This window comes from Triticum aestivum, chromosome 6A (assembly GCF_018294505.1).
Source record: "Triticum aestivum cultivar Chinese Spring chromosome 6A, IWGSC CS RefSeq v2.1, whole genome shotgun sequence".
Lineage (NCBI taxonomy): Eukaryota > Viridiplantae > Streptophyta > Magnoliopsida > Poales > Poaceae > Triticum > Triticum aestivum.
Window position 1 is genome coordinate 613,292,009 of NC_057809.1, and position 8,906 is coordinate 613,300,914.

An 8,906-nucleotide genomic window follows, 5' to 3' on the forward strand; every position below is an offset into this window, starting at 1 on the left:
TTGGAAAAAATTGAAAATTTGAAAAAATTATTGATTTCATAAATGTTCATTGAATTTGACAAAAAAATCATTTTAAAAAATCATCAGTTTTGATATAAGTTCACCAATTTTGATAAAAGTTCATTGATTTGAAAAAAAGTTCACTGAAAAAAGAAAAATATATATATAAAGACAGAAAAAGCCTAAGATAATCGGTCCAGAAGGCAGAAACAACCAAAAGAGAAAAAGAAAAAAATGATTCCCAAAACAGCGATCTTGCTCCCTCGTATATATATACCTTTAATTGGCCAGCCCATGAAGCATCGATGCATCAGGGGGTGTGCCGATGCCTTTAACCGACGCAACTTGCACCGAATAGGGTTCACCAAGGGACGAAGAGCTCAGGAGGAACTGCTCGGCGGCCACACCTCTGTTGCTCTGCGTGCTGGTTCGCCGGTGCTTCAATGGCGGCCAACCCCTCCACTGCCTCTGAATTCTATCTGCCTTTCTCTTTTCCAGCAAAAAAAAAGAATTTGATCTGCCATTTTTTAATTTCCGCAACTAGATTCTCCGCATAAATTGATGGATGGACGCAGGCGGAGGTATTGTAAGCTCCGATGGCTTTGATTAATTCCTTTGTTCATGTACGGTTTCGGTGTCAAATTTCATCTACTTCTCACTTCAGATGTGAAAGTTTGCACCCATCATCCGAATGCCTCAAGGAATTTTTATGAGATTCTTGCCTTGGGCATATGAACTGCAGCTTAGTCTTTGGGGAATGAAAACCAAACATTTTCTTAACTATGATGGACATTAACACGACTTTCAGTATGAAACCAACCAATTTCTGACCTACTCATCAATTTATTCTTCTACTGTATATAGTTATTTATCATTGTTTTCGTTCCTTCGTTACTTGGCTGGTTGGTGCTCTCGATCTTGGCTGCATTTGTTTAATTCAGACTCTATATTTTGTACGATATACGATTCCTTTTCATGTTCTGTAGCCATTCTTATTAATGAAGCGACCCTAATTGTGCTGCAAGACAAATAATGTTGTTACCCTGACGGCATAGATGAAAAAATCCATCTCGTCAAATTGGACAAAACTGATAAGGTAAAACAGAGGAGGAAGTGCAATACATCATGATTTATATTGTGCCTTGTGAAGGAGAGTTTATTGTTCTTCTCGCTGTTAATGAAGTTTAGTTCAGTGTGTGTATTTATCATTCTTCATATGTACCACAGGGTTAGGGGTTCTCAACTTCCTCGATACTGGCCAGGTTCTTGGATCACCTTCATTATCATCTTAATAGGCCTTAGCAAACGGTCCCTTCCACCCTGAGAAAAATTGGGGAGCTTGCTGATTCAGTCCACCAGAGTTATCAAACTCTATTCTCTTTTCTTTCATGCAGCTAGCTACCTGCTATACTATCACATCACATCATATGGGGATTGCTAGCGTGAATAACGTTCGATTTCCTTTCCTGCCACCTAAGTAGTTTATAGATGCATTTGTCCTGAATCCTAATCCGTTGTATTTTTTCTGTTTGAATTAGTAGAGCATAACTTGCGCCTGCACCCCCTAGGCAGGCCAAATGAGGAACAAGCTGCCGTGGAGTTCTTCATGGGGAACCAATTTCCAGCTTTAAAGCTATAAGACTATGAGGTACAACTTCATTGAGCAATCAACCATTATATTGGCTTGAAATGTTTATTCTTGTGCCATATCAAACGTAATTCCAAAGTATAAATATAATAGGATACAAAAGCTAGAGTGCATAAGATGAATAATTTCTACTCATAGCCACCCATTTCACCTTGGGCCAGATAATACAGATGCTTGTGGTGGAACCGAACATGTTGATGCATAATGTTGAACAGGCATGACTGAATTTGCATCGATAGTTTCTACACTCATAGAACCTTCCAATACCTTGATCACTACTGACATTGAAGGCCTTTGAATGCTGTCATTTTGCAGGCACCATATTGCAAGCTTCATCATTTGAATCACTTCTTTCTGATGTGAAACCATATCATCACTATGCTTGTCAATGAGATCAACCAATTGGTCGTTTTGAGCTTTTTCCCGCCGTACATTTATAAGCTGAACTTCCTCCTCGGGCCGAGAATGGTCAATATTTTTTCTTCCACTTACTATTTCCATGACAACAACTCCAAAGCTGTAGACATCAACTTTTTCAGTGATCTGTGATGTCAACCATTCAGGGGCAAGATATCCAGGTGTTCCTCTCATCACAGTAACTACCTTGCTTTGGTCCCTATTTATTAACTTACATAGGCCAAAATCAGCCACTTTGGCATTGAAATTGTCATCCAAAAGAATAATTTTGTGGCTTGATGTCCAAATGAACAATCTTTCGCTTGCATTCCTCATGAAGATAGCACAGACCCTTGGCAATATCCAGAATTATCCTACACCGGGTGCACCAATCAAGAGATGGATTGTTATGGCGGTAATAGATCCACCTATCAAGTGACCCTCTTGACATATATTCATATACTAGAAGCCTCTCTAACTTCTCTGCACAAAACCCAACCAGGCTAACAAGATTGATGTGTTCAATGCTGCCGATAGTCTCGACCTCTGCTAGGAATTCTTTCTTTCCTTGTCTAGCGCCTTCCAAACGTTTCACTGCAACTCTTTGTTCATCTAATTTCCCTTCAAAAACTGACCCAAACCCACCTTCTCCGAGCTTCTTATTGAACCCTTCTGTGCATGCCCTCAATGTCTCTAGAGAAAATCTCGTCAGCTTTCCAGGCAATCGATTGAAATCAAATTCCTCATCTTTGTCTTCATACTTGTTCCTCCTTTGTAGATAAAAAATGACAACAATGACAAGTAATGCAAGAGCAGTAATAGCTCCAAGTGTAGCACCTACCATCACCTTTTTTCTGTTTGAAATATATCTTATTTTGTTTGAAGAAGATGCAGAAATGGAGGGGTTAAGTTGCACCTTGAGGTAAGTAGAGGAACTTAAGTTTCCTACAGGTTGTATTGCTTGCAAGGAGAAGACCTTTGTCATCCAGGTACATCTACCAGGACCCAACCGGTCATAGCTGTACATAACGGCCCTGCATGAGCAGTTCTTCAAGCAAGCTTGCTTGCAGTCCTCTTCGCTCAAATTTACAATGTCATGGCTTTTATCAAAGTAAGAAATATCAGTGAGTGTCAAGAGCGAATGGTGTTGAATTTCTTGACAAGAGATTGGAGTTATTGGCGTGCAACCAAGATTTGGCTTCCGCTCATCCACCGGCTTGAAGTAGCTTGAACAAGAATAGTTCTGAAGTGGACAAGCACATTGTCCCTGGGTGCATATACCGTACTCTCCGCAGACTGTTGGGTAAGCACAGTCATCTATTTGCAGTATATCATACTCCACAGTCCATTTTTCCATAGACCATTCATACTCATACAACCTCATGTGTCCATCTGAATCTAATCTCATGTATTGGGTGGATTTAGCTGGTCGCAGCTGTGAGATATCAGAAAAATCTGACCGCACAAGGCTTCCATTCACAAATGTAACATTTCCTTTCTTGTTGTTGGGAACCGAGGGCGAACAGTAGTAGGGTTGTGGTGGTGCAGATTCAGCATAAGCACATAACCCATGTGGGAGTACAGTGATATACAACTGATTTTGGGTCATATTTGTTGCAGAAGTACTTGCTATGAGTCTCGTACCTTCCTGAAGTGACTGACCGAGGACCAATGTGTCAGTGGGATGATCAAATGACTGCCACACAGTTGCATTCTTGTGGTCAAACAATACCAAATTGCCGATCTTCGTGATCAGCATGCCAGCTACAGATTGGCCAGAGGTGTTACTTGACCAGACGTGGCTACCATCAGCATCACGGAGGACCAGGTTTCCATCCGTGGTAAGCTCGAGGGTGGCATTCTCCCCAACAGGGCTAGCCCGATTGGCACACCAGACCACCTGCACTGGATAAAACCGCTCCAATATGCCAGCATAGACATGTACAATAAAGATAGCGAAGAGGGACATGTCACATGTAGGCGTCAAGGCACATATGAACCCTGCTACAAAGGCAAAACCAGGAAGCTCTGGATCTTGTTCGGGTGATAAACCTTGGAGAATCGGGCGCACGGCTGAGCTATTGTAGAAGCTGAATTTGCCGTTGTTTGTCCACACCGTCGAAAGGTTGGTAGTATTATTTGGATAGTGTGGATAGCGCCAGGGTTGCGCCGTGGAGGGCAACAGTGATGCAGCTGCAAGTACGAGGAAGAAGAGAACGGCAGGGCCCATGGTGCTTGAATGAAAACGGAGACTGTCATTAAGAAGAATGAGTTAGCTATTTTCTTATGAGGTGCCAGCAACAGCAAGCACTAGTGTGAGTATTACAAGGATGAGCTTGCATTCTTGCAGAACATAACAAGATCACAAGAGTACAAGACAAGGTCGCACCTGATGATGGAGAGGATGTGATCGGCGGAAAAATGACGATGGCCTCCCCACGCCGGCAAGGGTTCCTGGGCTCGCCGGGGACAGTATTTTGAAGGTTTCCGAGATGAAATTGGTCTGACTAGTTGAATACGCTCGTTGTACTGGCTGTGCTCCTGTGCGGGCTCAATTCATTTCCATGCTATTTGCTGGACTGTTGAGTCTACGTCAACGAGTCTCAGTGGGATGGTCATGTGGCTTGCTATTCTTCCCTGTTAGACACGGAAGCCTCAAGTGCTGCGTCCATTCAACGACGAACTTCGGTGCAAGCACATATCATGGACCACTCTTCATGATTCTTCCTGCAACCTCCTTCACACGAAACTAGTGTCTTAAAGTCATTTTACTCTGACCACATATCTCTTCTGGCTTGGTTGGTTGGCCCGGTGCTAGATGGATTTCTTTTGAAATAGGTCTTCACTTCAGTTTATAAATAAAGCAACCAACAAGTTCATACAACCGAGTAGCAAAGCACCAAAATAATAAACCTGCTGAGGCATCAACACAAGCAAGCTCAAATAAAATATAAAAAAAAGGCAGAAAAAAGATCACCAAGTGGCCACAACATCACGGGGTCGCTCCGGTGCTAGATGGATATTTCCCATCTAAAATTGTTACGTAATAGATAAACAATCTGATTTTGAGCATCTTGGCGCAAGATAACTAATTTGGCAGTAATGCTTTGCAACATGCCGCCGCATGGTGCAATGTTTGTTGTTATTTTCTATTGTGTAAACAAGATAACCCAAAATTGGCAACTTTTTTGTTTACAATAGCCACTGATTTTGTCTGATGAAATGCTAGCCAAAAAAAGTAAAATGCATCTAACAAAATCAAGAGTACGATAACAATTTGCTGCATCGGGAGGGGAGCCAATATTTTTAGCTTGACTATGAGTGTTCAACTTTACCAAATAATCACATGTATATATTTGCCGGGAAGTTCTGATTTTAACGTAAAGTCAAATTATTTTTTCTGCACATTAGCCACCTCAAGCATTGTGGTCCTAATTTCAAAAATAATGCAAAGCAAACCATAAAATAAATCCTAATAGTTTTTAATATTACAAGCCAAATAAGCTAGAAAATTTTGCCCATAAAAAACCCTTTTTTCGTGCCCGCGCGCTTTCCCGCCTAAAGCCAGCTGCATGCATTCATACCGACCCAGAGCGGACCCTACCGCACACTGGAGTCAGCATTCAAGCGGCTCACCGGCTGAGAGCGCCGCCCGCTGGTCGTTTGTTGCACACGCCTTCTCTCCACATTGAAACGACATCCGTCTGCCCGCCTACCTCCATAAAACCGATGCGTGTATCAAGGAACCTACACCGATTCCCCGAGCGCCACATGTCTGTTCCTATGCTGACCGGCATTGAACACCTCTCCGATTGGCTCCTCACATCTGCCCACTATATGAATGTGTCCAGGCGCCGGGCGAGAACCACACCTCACCTCCGCTCTCTCCATGTCCTCCTTGTACAACACCGGCCATGGCCTCCGACGAATAGAAGAAGGAGTTCTCCGGCTTTGCAGTTGCCTGGGTTGCCCGACGAGGTAGGCTGATACAGGTTGGCTTGCCGGCAAACCCTCCGGATCTAGCGCCACCACCATCGCCATTGCCACCCCGTCGTCGCTCTTCCAGGCTAGACAACGTGGTCTCCTAGAAAATCCACCGCGAGCAATGGCGGGAACGCGTCAATCATGTGCGGAAAGAAGCCATGTCGGCGGAGGCCGGTCTGCGCCCATTGCAAACTGCGAGAAAAAGTAGATCATGGCAGGCCGCCGCCACTTAGGTCCCACCAAGGCCACTGCCACCGCTTTGCTGGGTTACAGAACCGGTGTGTTGCCCGGTGAGCAGGGCATAGACCGCGCGACTGTTTTCCCCCGCCCAAAAACCAACCCTGGTCCGTGCTTCATAGAAGCAGAGGGAGGCTATTCTTTCTCTCTCGCTAAAGCATATCCCTCCAGGGTTTCTGTCAGTCCGATAATCGGGCGCCAGACATATGGAAGACATGTCTTGGAGTGGAGATCTGTCACATCCGGCCATAGACTAGTTTTACCCTAGTTCGGTATAGTTCAGTTAAAATATACCTGGAATATAAATGTGCTCTAAATGTTTTTATCCGATTTTTATGAAAACCATCCGGTTTGTTTGAACTCGTTTGTTCGATGATCGGGCTCTCGAATCGTATCTACAGACTGATCCCCTGGCCACGGACGGATGCGTGTCCGGTTTACACGCCAGCGTTGGAGATGCCAACTCAATTGTTTTGTGGCCACGTCGACACTCCCAACCACCTTGGAACTGAAATCTTGCTGTCGTCCTGCCCCCGGATCCCCTTCATTCTTCCTCTCGAAATCCGGTCGCCGTGCTCGGCGGGATGATGACGGGCGGAGCTGCTCGACTGCCGCAGCCGCCGCCCTCAGTGGATTACCTCACCAGGAGAAGAGGGGAGGACGACGGGAGGAACTGCTCGGCCGTCGCGGCCGGCCCCTCCCGTTCCAATCTGGGTCCACATAAATGGTACGTACCTCTGACTCTCTGAGCTCGGTCTGCCGTTCTTTAATTTCTGAAATGCGGGTGGGTGGATTTTGCGATGTGAAGAGTCAAATGGAAATTGGTTAATTCCGTCCATGGATGGATAGTGGTGAACTGTGTCGCATGATTTGTTATTTTCGTGTCGATGCACTGATTAATTATACTAGTGGAAATCAGTTGCTTGATTACATTTAAGATACGTGGTTCAGGTCAGGGGAGTGATTATCTTGTTCAGCTGTGTTTTAGATGCATATTTGAGCGTATAGATGAAGCATTCTTTTTTATGCATGCATGTCTGTTCGAGATAAACTAAATGCATTCGGTTAGGAATAATTGTAACACAGAAATCTTCGAGTGGCTTCAGCTCAGTCATATACGGTTTCGGTGTTGAGTTTCTTCTGCGCCTCAGTTCAGATGTCACTCCATCATCTTATGTACAACTATCACCCGACCACTTAATAAACTCACCAAGTAATGTGCTTGAATCTCACACAAACTGATCAACAGCTCGTGACTTATTTTTCTAAGCACCATCCTAAGCATCTAGCATTGTATAAAGCTTAAACATGCAGCACCAAAATAGTATTAACAATTAGGAATACTAAACGAGAGTAGCAGCAAACTCTTAACATAAACGGCAGATCAACCATCCCTCAGCATAGGTTCAGACACACCATAGGACATCAGTTTTAGACTTCAACAACAAACAAACATACATAACATAACAGGACACGGCGGTCCTGGGGCAGCAACAGCACTCTAGCAGCACATCACTTCTCTCCCTTCTTCAATGCATGTTGTAGGGCTCATTGACTTTGACAATCTCGAGGAAGCGTGCGTAGGCAGCATGTTTAGCCAGAGTACTGGCTTCATGCTTCTTACCATGTCCATTGCCAGTGCTGAAGGCATGCTGGATCATGCCATCTATGCCGCCACCGATCACCTTGCAACAGAAAGGGCACCCAATCTTGCCAAAGAAACGGTACTTGATCTTCCCAGCAATCAGATGCCTCAGGGTGTACCGGCTCTTGCTGTGCCTGCTGTCCATGTTGTAGTCCACGTCGTCGCCATCCTCCTGTGAATTAGTGAATTAGTACACATAGAAGAACTCAGCTAATCTATTATGGTACATTGACTTTAATTACAATGTTTTGAAAGTACACATGTGTAACATGGCAACTATCTATTTGCTAGAAACAAGGCGTATGTGCACATACATAATTGAGCCAAAGAAACTGACATGCATAAATATGGACGGTGGAATAGTTGCATTTATAGATTAGTGCACAAGTAGTACATAATTAACACATGAAAGACTTCATGAAGTGGCTTGGTTCAATGATATTTGATACTTGTTATAGGTGTAATTCTTATTGGAATCAGAAAAATAGCTTCATTATACTCCTCCATGTTTCATACAAGGGGGGTTTGTTCTATCTACTGGAATGAAGAAACCATTATTTTTTCTGACAGCGGCAATACTGCTTCTCCAACATTGTTAGACCCTGATAAGTTTCAGAAGGAAATTGGTAAAGGAGCTATGGGGTGTCTCACTGCTCATATTGATGAAAGATGTGGCTGTGATCATCTAGATAACATACTGTGGAAAATTGGCTAGATGAAATGTTTTGATTTTTTGGTATTCAGTGGATATGTACTGTCAGCCCATAATTATTAAGGGAGCGATCACTTCCTTTGCAAAATGGAAAGCTGTATAGAATTTGCAAATGGATCATCTATGAACATGTGTGCAAACTAATCATATATGAACATGTGTGCAAATTAATTCATCTACATAAACTAAAATGAATCAGGAACTGCAGCATTTTGTCACTGTCCTTGGGAAGCCAATGGAGAATCCTGCCATATATCCTTTGTTTAACCCACTTTTTCATTAAT

The 8,906-nt window shown here is 43.5% G+C and overlaps 1 pseudogene; it reads right to left on the reverse strand.

The window, feature by feature from the left end:
* Positions 1-1,794: 1,794 nt before the first annotated feature.
* LOC123131391 (G-type lectin S-receptor-like serine/threonine-protein kinase SD2-5) lies at positions 1,795-4,274 on the reverse strand (annotated as a pseudogene).
* Positions 4,275-8,906: the final 4,632 nt, after the last annotated feature.